At 42.7% G+C, this 22,980-nt stretch overlaps 1 long non-coding RNA gene and 1 other non-coding gene across 2 annotated transcripts; both read right to left on the bottom strand.

Annotated features, from left to right (window-relative positions):
- Window positions 1–337: 337 nt before the first annotated feature.
- Window positions 338–17,255, bottom strand: LOC134731005 (uncharacterized). Its single transcript, XR_010113020.1, has 3 exons — window positions 16,072–17,255; window positions 1,711–1,801; window positions 338–497 (listed from the first exon to the last, which is right to left on the bottom strand). It is a non-coding gene; the product is annotated as an uncharacterized LOC134731005 (long non-coding RNA).
- Window positions 17,256–17,843: 588 nt separating this feature from the next.
- LOC112440820 (U6 spliceosomal RNA) lies at window positions 17,844–17,950 on the bottom strand. The gene has a single exon (XR_003028818.3). It is a non-coding gene; the product is annotated as a U6 spliceosomal RNA (small nuclear RNA).
- Window positions 17,951–22,980: the final 5,030 nt, after the last annotated feature.

The raw sequence follows: 22,980 nt of genomic DNA, 5'->3' as shown, positions 1-22,980 counted from the left end.
ACCTTTCCATTCTACCTCCTGCGTATCCTCCCTCCTGAGACCCCTCCCCCAGGGAATCACATGCAATCAAAATCAGTGTCAAGTGCTGCTTTGAAGTCACTGACCTAAGAGTGGTATTAATAGTAAAGAAGGTCTGCTATACCCTTCCTATATCTAAATTAAAAAATAAAATAAAAATTACATCTAGGAATTAAAGACCTTGCTGTAAAAAACATCCATTTAAGTAAAGTAGTCCCACTTTCCCCCACTAATTTGGAAGTCATGTACCTCTCAACCTCAGCTATCTGGAACATAGAAAAGGCCTACAGGGAACTAACCTAGATATTGCAAAACAAAAGACAGTCTGTAACTTTATTTATTTATTTATTTTTTAAGTGCAGGGTTTAGAATGTCTCCTCTTTCGCATGCTGGGCAACTGCACCTGGGTGAGTGTAACCTCTCCAGCCCTTCAGTTCCTGTCTGCAAATGCAAGCTCACCCCAGAGTCTCACAGTGTTCCTGGGAAGACAAATACATAATAATACAATATATGGGTTAGTACATATCAGGGCTTCAAAGAACAGAGCTTTTATTATTAAGGCCTTCATGTGACAGGGTACGCACAATTTTAGTCTAGTTACAGGCCAATTTCTATTTCAATTCTGAGGCTCAAAGCAGAATTTTTCTTACACACAAACAAAAACAAAACCTCAACAGCTCTGAGTGAAGCAAAAACGAACTTTGATGTTGTCTTTCACCATACTGGGTTCCCTTTGGAGAAGAAGGGAATGGATTGCTGAACTGGGGGAGAATGTGGGTAACGACGTTCCAGGCATAGAGAGGTGGACATAGACAGCAAAGACAAATGGACATCGTCCTGGGCCCCTGGAAGTCTGGTGGGCCTCAAGTCTCTGGATCTGCCTCAACCAGAGAAAGTGAAGCAAATGTGTGAGGTTGCGTTTGTTAGCATTTATTTAATCTGGGGAGTGGGTGCTCTGTGGATGTTTGTCTTACTGTCTGTAATTTTACGCAAGTTTGAAGTATTTAAAAATTTAAAAAAAAAGAACAAATGTAGGCCGGGCACGGTGGCTCACGCCTGTAATCCCAGCACTTTGGGAGGCCGAGGCGGGTGGATCACAAGGTCAGGAGATTAAGACCATCCTGGCGAACACGGTGAAACCCCATCTCTGCTAAAAAGTACAAAAAATTAGCCAGGTGTGGTGGTGGGCACCTGTAGTCCCAGCTACTTGGGAGGCTGAGGCAGGAGAATGGCGTGAACCCAGGAGGCAGAGCTTGCAGTGAGTCGAGATCGCGCCATTGTACTCCAGCCTGGGTGACAGAGCAAGACTCTCTCTCAAAAAAAAAAAAAAAAAAAAAAAAGGTAGAAGTTTTTGCTTCCCTTCTTCTCACCATTAGAGGGCCATAACTTCACTCTTGTCTCCGTATCTCCTGCCACTTATTTCTCCAAAATTGATATGTTTAGCGATAAGATCAGTTAAGATAACATTTAATAGAAAGAACAATTGTCTGACTCCCTCTCGCTCTAAGAACTAGCTCTTACTGTTCATGGTGGCTCATGCCTGTAATCCCAGCACTTTGGGAGGCGAGGTGGGAGGATTGCTTGAGGCCAGGAGTTTGAGACCAGCTCGGGCAGTGTAGGAGACTCCATCTCTACCAAAAATAAATAAATAAATAAAAACAAAAAATAACTTGCTGTCTACTCGATACCTACCTATGATTTGATTGGGAGACTGCAGGCAGGGGATCTCCTTAACTTGTGTCTACTGTGCTCCCAAGATATGCTGATCACTCTCCTATGTGACCTGGATGATGGAGGAGGAGAAAGGATACTGGAATGAGGAGTCATAGAACACAAGGTATATAGCAACTTTCCTTTAAGAGGTTAGCCAAATATTCATATATATATTTTAATGTTTAGGTTGGGTGCAGTGGCTCACTCCTGTAATCCCAGCACTTTGGGAGGCTGAGATAGATGGATCACTCAAGGTCAGGAGTTCGAGACCAGCGGGACCAACATGGTGAAACCCCGTCTCCACTGAAAATACAAAAAATAAGCCTGGCATGGTGGCAGGCGCCTGTAATCCCAGCTACTCAGGGAGGCTCAGGCACAAGAACCCAGGAGATGGAGGTTGCAGTGAGCCAAGATCACGCCACTGCACTCCAGCCTGGGCAACAGAGTGAGACTCTGTCTCAAAAAAAAAAAAAAAAAAATCGTACCTATAAAATACATCAGATGACAAAGGTATCTGGTCTATAGTGTACACTATAATGATGCTTATCAATGTGAATCACAGTCATGAATCCAAGATGGGATCAAAGCAAACTTACCTGAAATGCTCAGCATTAGTAAACATCACTTTATGCTGCAGGAAAACGCACAGCAAATATAGTGAAAATTTTACGTCCAGCACCTTTTTTCTCTTTTCTCTTCTCTTCTTTCCTTTTTTCTTTTCTTTTCTCTTCTTTTCTCCTTTCCTTTCCTTTCTTTTCTTTTATTTTTTTTTTTGAGACTGAGTCTCACTCTGTCGCCCAGGCTGGAGTGCAGTGGCATGATTTCTGCTCACTGCAACCTCTGTCTCCCAGGTTCAAGTGATTCTTGTGCCTCAGCTTCCTGAGCAGCTGGGATTACAGGTGTGCACCACGATGCCCAGCTAATTTTTGTATTTTTAGTAGAGACGGTGTTTCGGCATGTTGGCCAGGCTGGTCTGGAACGACTGACCTCAGGTGATCTACCTGTCTCGGCCTTCCAACATGCTGGGATTACAGGCGTGAGCCACTGCACCTGGCCTGCTTTAAGGATTTGAAAAATATTGCGTGACCCTGATAGTCCAGCAACCAACAGATGATGTGGGTTTCGATCAGACTTTGGTTCAACAATCATCATGAATGATTCTATGGGCTTTTTGTGTTTTGCTCTTGGCCTTTTGTTCACACTGGGGCCTGAGGTCCCCTAAAAACAGATTACTGGCCTTGAAGCCCACTAGGGCAACCACCCTTCTACACTGACTCCGTAGGAACGTGAACACTTCATGTGTTCCTAACTTGCACGTTCAACGTATAGAGTGAAATCTTTAGTAATGATGATGAGGGGGACATATGACTATCCTAAGATGTGCTATTCTAGGTATTGCATTATGTTATTTTAGTTATTCTTCACACATACTCTGCAAAGTAAATTTCTTGAAAATAGGTTGCACCTGGGTGATACCATCAGGCAATAGCTTTGCTTTTCTGCCTATTGCCTTCAAAATGTATATAGTTGCATTTGCCTTCGCCTTTCCTGATGACACATTGAGAATATTCTGTAGCTTCCCAGTCACTTGCCAGTTTGTTTTTTTTTCTTTTTTCTTTTTCTTTTTTTTTTTTTTTTGAGATAGAGTCTCGCTCTGTCAGCTAGGCTGGAGTGCAGTGGCACGATCTCGGCTCACTGAAGCCTGCATCTCCTGGACTCAAGTGATTCTCCTGCCTTAGCCTCCTGAGTAGCTGGGATTACAGGTGTGCACCACCACTCCCGGCTAATTTTTGTATTTTTAGTAGAGACAGGATTTCACCATATTGGCCAGACTTCTCTCGAACTCTTGACCTCAGGTAATCCACCCGCCTTGGCCTCATAAAGTGCTGGGATTACAGGCATGAGCCACTGCACCCAGCCCACTTGCAAGTATTTTAAAAGTCCAGTTCAATCTAAATCAAATTTAATCTCACATTCAGGTTAAGCCTTCTCCCCTCTGCTCAGCTGGGGCTTGTCTGGAGGATCAGGTGCCAGGAAACGCGTAAAGACGCTGGATCTGCTCTTTCGCTCTTCGCTGTACTTCCTACCCTACTCACCTAACTGCTGATGGATTTTCCAATATAATAGCTGTGGAGGGATGAGAGATGGAGGCAGATGCTGGCTGTGATGCTCTCTTGACTGTTGAAAGCCTTCCAAATGGTAAGATCCAAATGTTGGCTCTTCCAGTTGGCACTTTTCGTGGGGGTTCTTCAGAGACCCTGACTTGGCCATGGGCTAGGTGAAACCTGTGACGTCTCTCAACTCCTGCCCCTGGTGGTACCACAAGTCCCCTTGAGCAGAGATAAATTAAGCTGGCTTCCTTTTGTGGCATTTGCCTGCTCTGGCAAAATGCACACATACTTGCTCGGCCATTGTGGGTAGCTTTGCCAAGCTCCAACCTCAGTCTTCTCCAGGTGAACACTAGGAAGAAAAACTATGCTTTCAATGTCAAGAGAATATATTTTAAGATCTCCTAAGAACTCCATGATGTTCCACCCTCTGGAGTAGCTTGGGACTGGCTTCTGCATCTCTGTGTTTCAGCAAGCATCCAGCCTGGGAGTGTGATGCCAGTCTACCAACTTGCCATAAATCCTCTCTCCAGGATTATCTCATACTGCGTCACACTACCTCACTTTGCTTGGGAATGAATGAAAGCAAACCATCTGCAGTACTACAAGCCTCTTAGAAAGAATTTTTTTCCCTCTAAGGAAGCTGCTAATCTTCCCATAAACAAGCTGTTGAAAGTATTAGATTTGGTCATGGGCTGGCAGTTCTCATCCAGAGTGGTCTACCTCCTCTCTTTAGAATGCACAGCTACTTAGCTATGTTCCAATCTTTAGGGTCTAAGCCAAAACTCTAAATCCTATTAAACATTTGTTATAATCCCTTTACCCACAAGGAATTGAATTGCAAAGAGATTTGTTGCAAAATGCTCAAGGTAACTGAGTTTATAAGAGCAAAAATCAGATTTAAACCCTGACCTGGTCCTTCTCCCAGGTAGTCTTTTTCATATTCCAGAGGACCCTTCTTAACTGAAGTTGCCTAGGACCATGAGAGAGGAATTACACTTAATTCCATTTGACAGACAGTAAACATAGGCTGAAAAAGTTTAAGAGACTTGCCCAAGATTAACCTGTGGATTATAGGAATTGAATGGCTCACACAGAGGAGGCTACTTCACAATCAATTTAACAAAGGATTATTAAAAATGTGTGGGCAGCCTTAGGAAGCTACAGGGGATGGTGCCATAGTCCAGAACTAGTTAGAAATGAAGAACTAAAGAGAGAAGGGAAGGAGAGAATTGTGTTCAAAAGGCCACCTTGAGAGGAGTCAGGTTGTAGGATGAAGCCAGTCCTAAATCAGAACTCAGGGAGGAGGCTGTACTTCTCACTTCTCCTCTCTACCTCCACTGTCTTCTGGGAGCCAAACCTAGTGTGGAGCTAGAGGGTACTAGAGCCTGAAGTTCTTTCTACAGGTCAGTCTCTCAGAGAAGAGAGCAAGAAAATGAAGGGTAGAGAGTGGATTTGACTTACTCAGCCAGGAGTGGAAGATCTGGGTTTTCAATCTGTGCCTGCCTGCCCCAAACTCTATGCTGCATTTTGTTGGCTCTGCCCTTATTTTGTTATGCGGCTGGGACACTTTCTCTGCATTGTAAACACTCTTCATAAGGGACTTTTCTTACTGTCCTTATAAATGATTCCATCCTGAGCACACATGTGGGACAGTCACATGTGCTTTTAAGTAAAAGCACATTGGCTGAAGGAATTAATGGATGGGGAAGACAGGTTTGACGTGCATGGGGACAGTATGAGCAAAGGGAGAGAAACGGTGTGCACTGCAATAGCTCCCTGCATAGGTATTTAAATGAGACAATTCATACAACACTTTTTTTACACATTTTTGTATACAAGGTCCCATTTAAACCTCAAATCAACTCTTCAATTATCACTCCCTGATGAGTCCCCCAAGTTTATTTGTTTAGTGACAGTAGCTGAAGAAAATATAAATCCAGATTATCTGGCTCTGAATCCAGTTCTCTTTCAAGAACCCCTCAGTTGAATACAACATGGTGAGATAATAGGATAACCACAATTTATTCTCTCTTTCTCTGTCTCTCTCACAGTCTCTCTCTTTCTCTCTATTTCTCCCTTCCTCTCCATCTCTCACTACCTCTCTTTTGGTTTTCTCCCTGCTATTGATTTATTGTTGAAATCAAATCATTTGTCCTTTAGTATGTCTCACATTCTGGATATATCTCTTTGCTTTCTTGTAGTTTAATTTAACTTGTTTATCACATGCTGTATTTCTTGTAAGTGAGCTCTCGTGGCTGGATTTGATAAAGATTCAGCTTGTTTCAAAATGTTCTGGCAAGAAGACACTTCACAAGTGGTGCTGTGTGTTTCACACTAAAGCATATTGGGATACACACAAAATTAGCATGACTATCCCACCTTTCATGAGGCTAAGAATGATTGGTGGGTTTGGGTGTCTTAAGAAAATTTTAATCATCATTATTAATAACTGCTATTATGGGCTGGGCACGGTGGCTCACGCCTGTAACCCCAGCACTTTGGGAGGCTAAGGCGGGTGGATCATGAGGTCAGGAGATCGAGACCACCCTGGCTAACACGGTGAAACCCCGTCTCTACTAAAAATCCAAAAAAAAAAAAAAAAATTAGCCGGGTGTGGTGGTGGGCACCTGTAGTCCCAGCTACTCTGGAGGCTGAGGCAGGAGAATGGCGTGAACCCAGGAGGCGGGGCTTGCAGTGAGCTGAGATGGCGCCACTGCACTCCAGCCTGGGCGACAGAGTGAGACTCCGTCTCAAAAAAAAAAATGCTATTATGAAGTTAAGGATCAGCAATATAGTGGGGGCTCTGCTTGGCATCAAACATGTTATCTTGTTGAATCTACACAAAAACTATATGAAAAAGGGATTTCTATCCTCATTTATCAAATGAGAGCACTGAGGTTCAGAGTGGTAGGTGCCTGGAGTCATACAACTCGTGAGTGACAGAGGCAGGATATGAATGCAGATCTAATGGACTCCAGAGTCTGCGTTCTGAACAACTACATAATTGATATTATGTGTGGCTTCATTTCTTTTCAGCATGTTTTCACAGACTAACTTCTACACCTTTTGATTCTTGCACTTTTAATAATCTGTTGGATGGAGTAATTTATACAGTTAACTTACAGCCAGTGTTGGAAAAAGGGTCAAAGAAAGAGGCCCCTTTGGTGCCAACCATGCCACAGAAGAAGCAAGTAAAAGATAACAGGTTGTGGAGCGGGGCACCTAGAATAGGTGGTAGGTGGCAGCAAGCAGCAAAATCGAGAAAAGTGATCTATTGAGATCCTTTTAATTGTACTTTATAAAAACACAACCCAAAATAGCTTAAGGCAAAAGGCCAATTGATTTGCTCAACTCATCAATCTATGGAAAGGCCAGAGGTAGACTGACCTCAGGAATCACTGGACCTAAGAACTAGGCAGAATTCCATTGAATGCTGTCTCCATCTCTCAGCTCTCCTTCTTCATGCTTGCTGGTGTCCTGCTCTCAGTCTGGCTCTCTCCACATGGCAGGAAGCACTACTACAAGCCCCTCACCCTTACAACTGCATGACCAGAAAGGAAAGAGAACTTTTCTCTTTTTTTTGAGACGGAGCCTTGCTCTGTCTCCTAGGCTGGAGTGCAGTGGGGCGATCTCGGCTCACCGCAACCTCCGTCTCCTGGGTTCAAGCAATTATCCTGCCTCAGCCTCCTGAGTAGCTGGAATTACAGGTGCCCACCACCATGCCCAGCTAATTTTTGCATATTTAGTAGAGACAGGGTTTCACCATGTTGCCCAGGCTGGCCTTGAACTCCTGACATTAGGTGATCTGCCTGCCTCGGCCCCCCAAAGTGCTGGAATTACAGGCGTGAGCCACTGCACCCGGCCGAGAACTTTCTTTTGTCAACTCCAGTGAGGAAAAAAGTTACAGGGAAGGATTCTAATTGGCTGGATTTGGATGAATCCATATAACTGAAGAAGTGAGGCCCTATGATTGGTCCACTTAGGTCATATGTTCCTCCTATAACCAGGGAGACAGAGTTTGTTACTGATATGGTTTGGATATTTGTCCCCTCCAAATCTCATGCTGAAAAGTGATGCCCAGTATTGGAGGTGGGGCCTGGTGGGAGGGATTTGTATCATGGAGGGTAGGCCCCTCATGAATGGCTTAGTGCCATCCCCTTGGTGAAGAGTGAATTCTCACTCTGTTAGTTCACATGAGATCTGGTTGTTTAAAGGAGGCTGGCTCCTCCTCCCTTGGTCCCTCTATGTGACACGCCTACTCCCCCGTTGCCTTTTGCCATGACTGAAAGCTTCCTGAGGCCTCCCTAGAAGCCCAGCAGATGCTGGAGCCATGCTTTCTGTAAAGCCTGCAGAACCGTGAACCAATTAAACCTCTTTTCTTTATAAACTACCAAGTCTCTGGTATTTCTTTATAGCAACACAAAATGGACGAATACAGTTACTGTAAGAAAGGAATGAATTGCATAGACTAGGATACTGAGGATATTATGAGCTGGGCAGTAACTCCAGTCTGCGTTTTTCATACGTTCTTGTTATGAAAAAATGGCAACAGATGATATTCAGAGGCAGACTCTGGGGTGACTAAAAAGAACAAATTTAGGGGAAGGAAACTGATACTCATTAAACATTCACATGTGCTATATCATATCCTAAGTGCTACATGCTTAGCTGATTTAATCTTCACAACAGTACCATAAACTCAACATTTTATTATTCTCATGTTAAAAAATAAACCAAGTCTCATAGAAGTTAAATGATTTGTCCTAGATCAAAGTTATATATATGAAGTCAAGATTTGAATCTAGATTTTTATGGCTCTAATGCTACTCTCCATTATTGAGAGACTAAGGATAGAGAGACAATAGTCAATTATAGACATTTATATATAAAGCAGGTGCTTATTCACAGAAATGAGGCAGGATCCTATTTATGCTATGGATCATCTGGTCAGATTAGAACCAAAATCTAGGCTGATCTATTGCTAAATAAAAGCCGTTTTTCACCAGACAAACCCAAATTGAGGGACATTCAACAAAACACCAAATTCATATTCTTCAAAACTGTAAAGGTCATCAGAAACAAGTAAAGACTGAGATTATAAAGTCCATCTCAATATAGACCGGAGGAGACTCAAGAGATGTGACAAGTAGGTACAATGTGATATCCTGGATTGGTTCTTGGAACAGAAAAAGCACATTTGTGGAAAAAAAATGGTAAAATCCAAAGAAAATCTAAAGTTCCATTAAAAATAATGTACCACTGTTGGCTTCTTAGATTTGACAAATGCGCCATGGTAACGGAAGATATCAACAATAAAGGATATTGGGTGAGGAGTGTAAGAGTGCTCCATTATCTTTACAATTGTTTTGTTAAGTTAATCTTTAAAATTGTTTTGTAAATTTAATATTGAATTTAAAATTATCTCAAGATATAAAGTTTATTAAAACTGCTTTCCCCCTTGAATAAGAGCATTATCTGTCATTGCGTCTGGGATGATTCTGCACAGGTAGAGGCTTGCTTCTGACGGGAGTAAAGAAGACTCTGGAGCTCCAGACACAGGGTGTCGTGGGTTGAATATTTGTGCTAACCCCTATCCCAACTCATATGTAGAATTTTGGGCCCCCAGTGTGATGGTGTTTGGAGGTAGGACCTATGGGAAATAACTAGATTTGGATGAGGTCATGAGAGTGGGGCCCCATGATGGGATTAGGGGCCTTAAAGAGTTACCAGAGCTCTATCTCTGTCACCATTATGTGAGCACACAGCAAGAAGGCCACCATCAGCAAGCCAGCAAGAACGCTCTCACCAGAACCTAACCATACTGGTACCCTGATCCTGGTATTTCTAGTATCCAGAACTGTGAGAAAAAAATGTGTTGATTAAGCCACCCAAAACACCCTATTTGTGGTACTTTGTTATTGCTGATTAAGACCCCGGAATGGGCCGGGTGCAGTGGCTCACATTTGTAATCCCAGCACCTTGGGAGGCCGAGGTGGGTGGATCATGAGGTCAGGGGTTTGAGACCAGCCTTGCCAACATAGTGAAACACTGTCTCTACTAAAAAAATACAAAAATTAGCCGGGTGTGGTGGTAGGTGCCTGTAATCCCAGCTACTCGGGAGGCTGAGGCAGGAAAATCGCTTGAACACGCGAGACGGAGGTTGCGCCACTGCACTCCAGCCTGGGTGACAGAGCTAGATTCCATCTCAAAAAAAAAAAAAAAGATCCCAGGATGACATACTTTGTTATGGGTGGCAAGCTAAAGAAACAAAACCCTAACATGAAATTAAAGGAAAGTGAGGCAGCTGGTTAATGGTAATGGTGAATTTTTGTTCATATTTCAGATCCCACCCAGGCAAACTTCTCCTCTACAGATGGCCTGCTAACATGCTCTTATTTCAGACTATGACATCTCTAAAGCTAACTTACTCCTGTGCCACATTTGAATCAACAATCTAGGATTATGCCTCAAACAGTGTTTAAAGATATGTAGTCTTTGGAAAAGTTGTCCTGGATCTCACTAGGTGCTTCTTATCTCAGCTTCTGGTCATGGCTTCTCTTAGTTCTCTTGGTTCAGAAACAGCACAGGCCACAGGGGGACTTGCTGATTCCTAGTGGTACCCAGTCTCAAATGCACTGCTTAGATGACTTACTAAAAATGAAGACTGATCCCTCATTAAAGTCTTCATGAACAATAAAACTGCATAACCCATGAAGTATATTATAGACCCTCATTTCTGCCAAGGGTGTCAAATTTTTCACATGTTTCTTAGGCAGCTATAGGAGTAGGTTAAAAGGAGAAAAACAGGGTAGATAACTTAAGTCTGACTAATTGAGAGAAGAGGTGAAATTCTGAGGGTGTGCACAATTGATCCTTCTCTTTCCAGGGTAGAACAGAGGGTCTTGCAAAAAGTGTATAAACTCACAGATTTCAGAGTGGGAAATAGGTTGACCAACAGTCCCAGTGGGCTCAGGACTGAAGAGTTTCCCAGGACGAAAGGCTCTAAGAGCCAAACTGGAACAGGTCCAGTCAAGCCAGGATAGTTGGTCACTCATATGAAAGGGACTTTAAAGTGATCTTCTGAGACACAAAGACTCCAAAATATATTCTCTTCTTGGGGCGGGGGGTGGGGGTTGCATATAGCAAATATGTTTTCAGGAAGCAGTGGGGTATAATTGACAGAGCTTGAGCAGGACAGTGGGAAGAGAGGAGGCTAGTCCAACGGACTCACAGTCAGAACACCTGTGTACAAATACTAGCCCCCCCCACTGTCAGAAGCTAAGAACACCTGGATAAACAATGTCCGTTCTATTTTAGTTTTCTCATCTGCAAAATGGGGATACTACTAGTACTTCTCATAGGTTTGTCTTGAGGATTAACATTCAATAATGCGGGTAAAGTTCTTGGTATTCTGTTTGGCACATAGGAAATGCTAAATAAATAAATGTTAAATTTTATTATGTTGTTGATACAATTAGCAGTCTGAATTCTTATTCCTAGTACTGCCACTTACCAGCGACGTGGCCTTGGTAATTGCAGCCTCTTCATCTGTAAAGAGAGATAATGACGCCTTATTGAGAGGTTAGGAGGTTTTAGTGAAAGCAAGCAAGTGCATAATAGACATGAGAGAAATGAAAGCTTCTCAATTCCTGAGTGGCTCAGGGTTCACATTTTCTTCTCTCACATTTAACTCCACTAGTAGAGTAGAGAGACAATGGGATTTACAGACTGGGCCTTAATCTTGGCCATGCCATTACTAGGGACTAAATTTAGTAACTTTTCCTTTTTTAAAAAGTCGGAGGTTTTCTTGGAAGGCTGGGAATTGCTTCTAGAGGGAGTTACCCAAAAGGAGTTGTCAGTCATATTTCGACAAACGAAATCATACTGGAAGAAGCATGCAATTGTGTTGATAGCTCATTCTATCACCCACATGTTAGCTTTGTCCTTATTCTTCAGTGCTAGTCCCTTCCCAACTATATCTACTCACAATCATCACTAAACAATGTAGTACACTGAAGGTTGTTTTCAGCACACTGGAGTAGAGGCTGTATAACACTACTCACCACAGACTCCTTCAGATTCCTCCGTGCTGTTTTGCTTCCTCTCTTCTGCCTTCCTCCCTTAGCCTTTCTTCCCCTATTTCCCTCCTATCTTACCTTTGCTTTTCTTCATTTTTGACATTCCCCACCTCTCAACCTTTGCAGTAGAAATTATTATGTGATCCGCAAAGGTGGTTTTCTCTTGCTCTTGGGCACGTAGCTAGACTACATTTCCCAGATGCCTTTGCAGTTAGATGTAACCGTAGGGCTGAGTTTACTCAATGGAACATGAGTAGAAGTGACATGGCCTGGCCCATGAAAACTTCCATGGACAATCGCCTCTCTCTCTTTCTCCCCCTGCTGGTTGGATATTGAAGCTCAGGGACTCTTGGTACTGAAGCCTCTATTAACCTGGCTCCCAGTATGACTGTGGGAGCCAATCAAATCCAAACAGCAATCCTCGCCTCTACCCCTTGCTGTCAGAATCATCTTTTGGGGGCTTACGCGGGTGAAAAAAAAAAAAGGAGAATTGAACTTCATATGAGTGAGAAATAAACTTTCATTTCATTAAGCCAATGAAATGTCAAAGTTGATCTATGTTGTCATTTTATTTTATTTTATTTTGAGACAGAGTTTCGCTCTTGTTACCCAGGCTAGAGTGCAATAGCGCGATCTCGGCTCACTGCAACCTCCGCCTCCTGGGTTCAAGCGATTCTTCTGCCTCAGCATCCTGAGTAGCTGGGATTACAGGCGTGCGCCACCATACCCGGCTAATTTTTGTATTTTTAGTTGAGACGGGGTTTCTCCATGTTGGTCAGGCTGGTCTCAAACTCCCGACCTCAGGTGATCGCCCGCCTCGGCCTCCCAAAGTGCTGGGATTACAGGCGTGAGCCACTGTGCCCGGCCAAAGTTGATCTATGATAGCGGCCAGCCTTACAAAAAATAATATGGCCATGCCCTTAAGGACTCCTCTTCCACCATTTCTGATTTTTCGGTCTTCCAAATCTCTCTCCTCTTAATTACGATGAACAGTGTAGATCGGAGGCAGCTGTTTCCGTGTTTGCACACTCAAAACCAATGTAGTACTCAGCAAAGAACACTTAGTGATAAAGAACCATCACCATTAAAAGGAGAAATAGGTTATTTTCTGTGATATACCATCCTTTTATTCAATAAGTAATCACACAAAGTACCTAAATGTGCTCTGCTCTTCTGTAGGCACTCGAGGTAGAGCAATGAAAGTAAACTGCTACCCTCAATAGCTTTTTTGGGGGGTGGGGTCTTGCTCTGTTGCTCAGACTGGAGTGCAGTGACACCATCATGGATCACTGCAGCCTCGATCTCCTGGGGTCAAGCAATCCTCCTGCCTCAGCCTCTCAAGTAGTTGGGACTACAGGTGCACGTCACCACGCCCAATTAATCTTTCGTTTTTTGTACAGACAAGATCTCATTCTGTTGCCTAGGCTGGATGGGCTTGAGGTGTCCTCAAACAGTCCTCCCACCTTGGCCTCTCAAAGGGCTAGGATTACAGCTGTGAGTCACCGTGCCCAGCCCTGCTGTCAATAGCTCCTGACATAGTGCTAAACTAGACAACTATTCATAAAACACAGTTAGGAAGTTATAAGATTTTATGGGAGCCAAAGGAGGGTTATCATAATTCAACTTGGATCTGAATCAGGGAAATCTTCCTAAGAAGGCCCTGACTTAAATTTCAAAAACCAAGTAAGATTCAGATGAGGGGAGGAGGAAGGGTGTTCTGGTATAAGAATTGTAAGTAAGAAGGCAGTGAGATAGCCTGAGTCCTGGAATCTGCATTTTGAGTAAGGCCAGTGCGAACAGTGGAAGTATGGGGGATGAGTGTGGCAGGAGATGAAACTGGAGGTTGGACATCATGAAGGACATCAGGCTAAAGATTAATGTGCATCTGACACCATCTTTCTTGTCACCTCATTAGTATACATTGTCACGATTTCCCAATCGCTACATCAGAAATAATTCCCGGTCCCCATATGTGGCTCTCCTGTGTGCTAAGCACAGTCCGGGAGAGGAAGACACTGCAATGTGATAACTGAGCTTCTCTACAATGCCTCTGAAATGTCACTGTCCTGGGTGTTCTTAGGGCCAACCTCCCTACACATGAATTTGTTGAGGAGCTCTCATGAAGGAAAAACCACGGGGCTGAGGACAGCTGGGTTTAGAACACTAAAAATCTAAGTAGGCTAAAGGCTTCTTATCTTCAACCACAATAGTGCCATTACTGTTGCTTCATTTTGTCCTTTTTACTTATACAGCCCTTTACTGTTCCTCGTGGCTTTTATTTACATGACTTCATTTGATCTTCCCTACTGTCCTCTGTGACTCGCAGGATGGATTCTACGATCTCATCAAACAGGTAAAGGGCCTAAGGTCTGGTGTGTTGAGATAATTTGCCTCTCCTCATTTGTAAGTGGTTGATCCAGGGCCAGAATTGCAATGAATAAATATTTTCTCAGCCTTGATCTCCTTGAGACCAAACGTCACATCTTCTAATTGTTGTCACCTTCCCAGTGCTTCATTATAGGCACTTAACCTATACTTGCTGACTTAACTTGAAATAGTAATTAAGAATATGGGTTTTGAGGCCGGGTGTGGTGGCTCATGCCTGTAATCCCAGCACTTTGGGAGGCAGAGGTGGGCGGATCACCTGAGGTCAGGAGTTTGAGACCAGCCTGGCCAACATGGTGAAACCTCGTCTCTACTAAAAATACAAAAATTAGCCAGGCATGGTGGTGCATGCCTGTAATCCCAGCTACTTGGCAGGCTGTGGCAGGAGAATCACTTGAACCCAGGAGGCGGAGGTTGCAGTGAGCCGAGATCGTGCCACTGTACTCCACCCTGGGCAACAAAGTGAGACTCCATCTCAAAAACAAAACAAACAAACAAACAAACAAAAAAGAATATGGGCTTTGAAATCAAAGGAGACTTGGATTCAGCATCTGTTTTTTGTTTGTTTGTTTTGAGTTTGTAGGCAGATTTTTTTTTTTTTAACTTTTATTTTAGGTTCAGGGGTACATGTGCCAGTTTATTATATAGATAAATTTGATGTCAGAAGGGTTTGAGGTACAGATTATTTCATCTCCCGAGTACTAAGTAGAGTACCCAATAGGTAGTTTTTTGATCCTCACCCTCCATGCACCCCCCACCCTCCAGTAGGCCCTGGTGTCTGCAGATCCCTTCTTTGTGTCCATATATACTTGACATTTAGCTCTCACTCATAAGTGAGAACACAGCATCTGGTTCTTGATATACTTGGGCAAGTCATTTAACCTACCAGAGAAGCAGGTTTTTTATTTATAAATACACTATTAATACTTTCTGATATGGCCGTTGTGAGAATCAAATGAGATGATGTAAATGAGGCACTTAGCATAGAGTCTGGCATGTAGAATTGCTGAAATACGGTAAGGATTATTACTAACTTGATCACTGTTTCTTGTCGGTTTTTTTTTATTATGCAAAAAATTAAATGTATTTAAAAGTAGGCCGAATAGTACAGAGACCCACTGCATAACTAAATACAAAGCTTCAAAAATTATCAGCTCATGGCCAATTTTGTTTCATCTCTATCCCCATCTTTTTTTATTCTTTCAATGATTATCATTATTATTATTAATTATTATTATTATTTTGGAGACAGGATCTTGCTCTGTCACCCAAGCTGGAGTACAGCTGCACAATCATAGCCCACTGCAGCCTTGAACTCCCGGACTCAAGCAATCCTCCTGCCTCAGCCTCCTGGGTAGCTGGGACTGCAGGTGTGTGCCACCATGCCCTACTAAGCTTCCTTATATATTTTTTGAGACAGGGTCTTGCTCTGTTGCCCAGGCTGGAGTGCAGTCATGCGATCTCGGCTCACTGCAACCTCTGCCTCCTGGGTACAAGCAATTCTCTTGCGTCAGCCTCCCGAGTAGCTGGGATTACAGGTGTGCACCACTAGGCCTAATTTTTATATTTTTAGTGGAGATGAGGTTTCACCATGTTGGCCAGGCTGGTCTCAAACTCCTGACCTCAAGCGATCTGCCTGCCTTGGCCTCCCAAAGTGCTGAGATTGCAGGGGTGAGCTACCATGCCTGGCATGTACAAGAAGTCTTACAAAATTTTGGGAAGAATGGTGTGGTGGACACACCTAAAGGTGACCCGCAGTGAGTTACCTCTTCTGTTCATTGTGGGCAGAAACTGTGAATCACTTCTAATCAGCAGAGTATGGTGACGGTGATGGAGTGTCACGCCCTTGGTTTGGCTATGTTATATGAAAAAGACTGTCTCTCTTCTCTAAGGCTTAAGAAGCATTTTCCAGGGAACTTCTAAGTTAGCTGAAAAGCCAACGTTTGCTCTGAGGAGTATTGCTGTGCCATAATACTCTTCTGGCATTACCTGACTCTTCAGTGGAGAAAGTCTAGTATTTTTGCAGTCTGCTGGATTTGACTGGCAGACCTGCACAAGAAGTGCCAGGAGAGAGATAAGTTAACTCTATCTAATTTCATGTAAAGGTCTAGTAAAAAAAAAAAAAAAAAAATTCCTCCTGCATAGAGTGAGGATATGGGTCACAGCAGAGAGACTTTCAACCTGAGAGACTAGAGAGAACGCCCATGTACTAAGTCAGGTGACATCGACTTGCACTCTCACCAATAGTAGAAATTAAGAGCTGGACTTCAGAGTACAGAAAAGGAAGGAGTCCTGAAGTACCTGCTTTTTCAAGGTGTAATTACCCCAAAGAAAAACTAAAAATTTTCTTGGGATACCAGGGAAACTGAGGCACATGCGTGTGTGACAGAGGCATACACACATACACACACATACTGTCAGACACATACAGTCACAGAATCCAGGACTTTGCAGTATAATAATCCAGGACTTTGCAGTCAGAAAATCTTTAATTTTTAGAATACATGTAATGAGGCTGGGCACAGTGGCTCAAGCCTGTAATCCCAGCACTTTGGGAGGCTGAGGCAGGCAGATCACTTGAAGTCAGGAGTTCGACACTGGCCTGGCCAACATGGTGAAACCCTGTCTCTACTAAAAATACAAAAATTAGCTGCGTGTGGTGGCGCAAACCTGTAATCCCAACTACTCAGGAGACTGAGGCACGAGAACTGCTGGAACCTGGGAGGTGGAGGTTGCAGTGAGACAAGATCCCACCACTACACTCCAGCCTGGGCAACAGAGCAAGAGTCAGTCTCAAAAAAAAAAAAAAAGTATACATATAATGTTTACCTTTTATCCTTTACAAGAGATATAGGAACAACCACTAGGAATTTTTCTTTACTTTTCTCCCTAAAAGTCTGGAGGGACCCTATCAACACTGGGAGACGCTCTTGTTCATGGCTCTCTCCAAGACCCCTCCAACCTCTGATGATGGCAAAAGTGCAGATACATATCAGTTCTGCTCAGGCATCTGTTGTCCATCTCTTCTTGGCTCCCTCCAGTCTCCAGAGATACACAGACTTGGGAATACTTTGAGGTGCAGGAGCCTTCTAGAACACCCAGGTTATTTCCATCATTTGAGAGAGGAGGGAAGCAAACCCTAGAGGAGTGGAGCAATGTGATCAAGGCCACAGAGCCACTCAGATGCGGAGATAAGACCAGCAGCCACAGCCTTGTCCTCTTCCCACCCCTCCCCTGTTGCCATTCCACATATACTGGAGGAAAAAGGTGGGTGGACATTCAAGAAATGCAAACTCATGCTAATGTTTGAATATTAAATTTTAATATTGTAATTTTAGCCTGAAACAAAACAGTATTAAAAAGGTACATCTGCTGCAAAAAATTAAATAATGCATTTCTGGCCTCAACACACATGACTGAGTAATTTGGCCCTGTGAATTTCTTCCTGGTAGCAGGGTTGGCCTGGACAGGGTGGGCAGAGAGGCAGCAGGGCTTCCTGGGACCTCCTGTCTTTAAAAAAATTTTTTTTTTAACTTTTAAAAATAGGGAACGCTTCACAAATTTGTGTGTCATCCTTGCACGGGGGCCATGCTGATTTTCTCTGTATCGTTCCAATTTTAGTATATGTACTGCCAGAGCGAGCACCTGGGGCCTCTCTTCTACTGGGCATTTCTTCCTTTCCTGCAGTTTCACTCCTTGCAGGCTTCTGCTTCCACATAGTGGACCCTAGTTGTTTTGTGTTCTTAAGGGCACCTTTTTGTCATCACAGCTGACGTTTCATGTGATCACCAGGTAACTCATTTTATTGGTTTGTTAGGGCTGCCATAACAGTGGACTATTAACTGAGTGGCTTAAACAACAGAAATTTATTTTCTTACAGTTCTGGAGGCTGGAGGTCCAAAATCAAGGCGTCTGCAGCATTGGCTCCTTTGAGGGCTGTGAAGTGTGAGACAAAGCAGCAAATGCAAAAAGCTGTATTTGCTCACTTCTGCTTGCTAGCATAATTTCACAAAGCCCCTGATGCTGTGACAAAGTGCAGCTCTCTGGGAGGATTCTTTGAAGACAAAAGAGGATAGAGCACATGACCCCGTCTCTTGCCTGAGTCACTAAATTCCTTAAAAGATAAATAGCCCTAGCCCTTGCCTTTTCCTACACTTTATAAAATAACATCTGATGGAATTAGTGATTATGCCTCTGTAGTCTTTAACCAGAGGTACTCTGATGTACCTTTGGTTAATCTTGATGTAACTCTGCTTTAATGTAGCTTCTTGGCAAGTTTGATGTGATTTTGCCCATATTAAACCTCCACCACCTGTATACGGGCATTGGCTTAAATACTGTGTTGGGGCAGTCTGATAGGACCTCTCTAAAGGGCTGCTCCTGGGCTATTGGCCTCACTCTGTGGTCCTCAGTAAGGCTTCTGAATGAACCTACCTTTAATTCTTTAAAAGCTTCATTTTTTCTTTAGTCAACAGAAGGAGAAATCTTTCCTAGGCTTCTCTCACTGATCTGCAATGGCTATCCCCTCCTTGTGTCTTCACATCATCTTCCCTCTGGATGCGTCTGTGTCCAAATTTCCTCTACTTACAAGGACACCAGTCCCTGTAAGTATATATATTTACTAAGTATCTGTATTTACCAGTCATTTTAAGTATACATATTAGATTAGGGCCCACCCATTAACCATTTTTGCTTGATTACTTCTGTAAAGACCCTATCTCCACATAAGGTTATATTAAGGTTACATTCTGAGATACTAGGTGGGGCACAGTTAGGGCTTCAATATATGAATTTGGTTGCAGGTGTTGGGGGGATACACTTCAACCAACAACCCCCAGCCAAACTGGTAGCTTGCTTGCAGTGGGTAGGAGGAGATGGGACTTGTTCTCACTGCTCTCAGCCCACCATTGTCCGCCTGCATGAGCTGGGGCAGGTCCCTGCATCTTTGCAAGCCTCTGTGCCTATGCTTTAAAATGATCAGAAGTCACACCTGCTTCTTAGAGCTGTGATGACAAATAAACAGGATAACATTTGGAGACAGCCCTAGGACGACATCTGATACATCAGAGACTCTCAATAATTGTTCACATTCCTACTGTTGTCCATAATGAGAGAATATTCACAGATAAGAACCCATTCTACTCACTAAAAAAGAAACCAGAACAAAGCACATATACACACCTGCCCTTAGAAACTTCTGTTCAAATGAAACTTCATAAATAAAAACAAACAAAACCAAGAGGTAAAATAAAGAAAGTAGAGTGGTGACTCAAGTTTGGGGCAACCCAGGCCCCCTCTGAATATTTACAGTCAGAGAGAACACTTGGCCATAATTTCTTTCATTGCTTCTCTAATTAAGCAGAGTGACTGCTTGGATATTTTGTTAAAAATAATAAAAACAACAACATTGTGTTGTTTTTCTTACAAAATGAATATGTTCACTATATTATGAAATGTAATAAAAAGTCATATTTATATCACATATTTGGGACTATCATGTCATATTTTTTTCAATAAAAACCTGTTGCCTTTTTTTTGTAAAAAGTTAAATCATTTAATAATTGCTATTTGATAACATCTTCATATTAACACGTTGACAATGTACCCTGAACATCTTCTTATGTTAATACATATTCTTCTCTATATTTTTTAATAGCTACATAGATTTTTGTTGTATGAATAATGAATCATTATTTACTTAGCTGTTCATTACTGATGGACATTTATATTCTGCTTTTGAATTATTGTATTTTTATTAGAAACAAATGCATTGATGAGCATCCTTAATCTTTCGACATCTCCCTGTTCTTTCCACTGGAGGGTTATTAAACTTTAGATGTGTAGACCCAAACAGGGTAGCTGGGATGGTGGGAGATGAAAGGGAAAGGGACAACTTACTCGCCACAGAGCTCCATTCATAATAGTAAAGGGAGTTATGCAAGGGTTTATAGATACATCGGGAGAGATTCATTATGTCTATGCTTCAAATGAATCAGTTACCAAACTGTTCCTGAAAAAAACAACTGCTAGCAGGACATTCCCAAATAACGGGGAGAAAAAAACTTAATCATTAGAATTCAGAATAAGCTGCAAATGAGTGATAGAGGACTCTGGAGAGAGTGCCTGATTGGAGGGAAATGCCCAAGGAAGGAAGCCTGAAGAGGGAAGAGCAGCCTTCCTCTGTGGTTTCACACCAAAGGGTATATTAGTCTGTTTTCACACTGCCATAAAGACCCACCCGAGACTAGGTAATTTATAAAGGAAAGGGGTTTAATTGACTCACAGTTTCCCATGGCTGGGGAGGCCTCAGGAAACTTACAATCATGGCAAAGGGGAAGAGGCACGACTTACATGGCAGCAGGTGAGAGAGAGAGGTGAGTGAAGGGGTAAGAGCCCCTTATAAACCCATCAGATCTCACGAGAACTCACTCACTGTCATGAGAATAGCATAGGGGAAACCACCCCCATGATCCAGTCCAGGTCTCTCCCTTGACACGTGGGGATTACAATTCAAGATGAGATTTGGGTGGGGACACAAAGCCAAACAATATCAAGGGGGCTCTTACCCAGAAAGTGCTGCATGAGACCCAAGATTGCCTTCAGTAAGGAACCACTTCACAATTGTTTGTGCTTTTGTCTTTATTGAGCTTTGAGGGCAGGGAGGCACGTGGCCAGGTTTTTGATCCTGGTGCTTCAGCTGATTTTGTTGTGGAAACTTAAGCAAGTCAATTATTGTTTCTGGGCTGAGCCTTCTAAATCTTTAAAATAAGAATACTGGGTAAGAAAATAAATAAGGTCCTTTTTAGATTCTTTATTTTAAAAAAGTCCAAGCCTTCTAAGATTTCACAGAGAAAAAAGTAACAATTTCATAAATCAGGAGTTACACAGAGGGTAGGAGAGGAAAAGTGCAGGATCCAGGGCTTCACCAAAGTTTATTAAGCATCCTCTCCCGCATTTATTATAATCCCATCACTCATGCTCTCCCTTCTGGGTCCTGTCAAATTACTATTCACATCAGCTGACTAATTTTGTCTGAAAAGGGAATGGAAAATCTCCATGTCATCTGATACACTTTTGCTTTGATGGATAAGGCAGAAGTTCCAAAGAGAGTGTTAGGCAGGAAAATCCGGCTCCTTCAAACTAATTACTGCATATCTGATTTATTTCCCTCCTTAACGCTGTTTATTTTGTTTTTATTCAAAATATAAAATTGCTCCCTGAGTTAGGAGATTAATGGCTTTCTTCTCCTTCAGCAACAGATCATTTGTGGGCCCCGGTTATAAACAGGAGGTTAGAATCCATGACTCATTGTTTTTTCCCTTTTCATACAGGATATCCCCTGAGATTAACTGTGGTTACTTTTTTTTTTTTTTAAGTTAGAGACATTAACGTCTAATTATTTGCTGGTTGTTATAGTAGAGGTTTTTGTTTTTAGGAAAATGTAAAGGTTTTCTTCTGTGCCTTCTTCCTGGAAGATTTTTGTGGTTCAATAAACTAGAATTTTAAACATCACTGGGCAATGACTTGATTGATTGCATTTTTGATGGATTCTTCTCTTCATTAGTTTAATAAATATGCATTTATCGCATGCTTACTCTGTATAAGTGATGTGAACATTCAGTCTCTTGGATGCATCAGGGCTCTGAGTCTGAGGGTGGGAGGAACACAGAGGCGGGAAATTGCTACCCGGGTCGATTTGTTGTGTGCTTGGAGTTCATTCATTTGTTTATTATTTATTTATTCACTGATTCATCCAATGTCCACTGCAGTCACATTTCCTGCTGGGGTTTTACACAAGTATGGTACATCTGGCATTCATTCTTTCATTCATTAACAAAAACAGCAACCAAGCACAATCTCCAGCTAGGTGTCACTTTCCAGCTAGACCATAGAATATGGATGGAGAGAGGAAGATAATTATGAAGGGCTTTGCATGACATGCTTAAGAAACCTTAACTTAATTCAATACCTTGTTTTTTTTCTTTTTCTTTATCTGTGCTTTATGTTACTTCCTAGCTGTTTGCCTTGGGACAAGTTACTTAACCTCTCTGCACCTCAGTCTCCTTGTGCATTAAATGGTGTACCCATCAGTGCTCAGTTAAGAAAGTAGATTGCACTGGAAGTATTTCCAGCAGAGAGGGATTTAATACAGGGAGTTGGTTACAATCTTTTGGAAGAGGTAGAAAAGTAAAAGGGAGAAGGGAGAAAGTCAGAGGCCAGGGAGCTCTTCCCAGCCTTTGGCAGAAGCCCAGCCTGCATGTGCTTCTGATCTTCTGGAGGTGCAGTTGCTGTTACTGCTATCAGATGGTCCCTGAAGCTGTGCAGGGGGCCAGAAGTTGCACTTCCGCTGATGTGTCACCACTCAGGGAGGCATCTGTGAAAGCAGGGGTAAAACAAAACCAAAACAACGCAAAATCAAACTTCTCCTTCCCTCCAGCATTTGAGTCCTGTCCCAAGGCTTTTCACTGGCAGAGCCCAACCAGAAGGCAGCTGATCACAGCCTATGAAGTGTAGTTTGCAGGCTTCCACACCCCCTGCATTATAAAGATGAACATAGGAAGTCAGGAATGAAGCTGACAGCTAACAGACAAATAACCAGCATACATGAGGACAATGATGGCACCTTCCTTCTGTGCTTGCTGTGAGCTAATAAGTTGAAGTATGTAAAGGCATTT

Source organism: Pan paniscus, chromosome 7 (assembly GCF_029289425.2).
Source record: "Pan paniscus chromosome 7, NHGRI_mPanPan1-v2.0_pri, whole genome shotgun sequence".
Lineage (NCBI taxonomy): Eukaryota > Metazoa > Chordata > Mammalia > Primates > Hominidae > Pan > Pan paniscus.
Note: the sequence above shows the minus strand (reverse complement) of the source record. Positions and strands in the feature narration are given on the sequence as shown.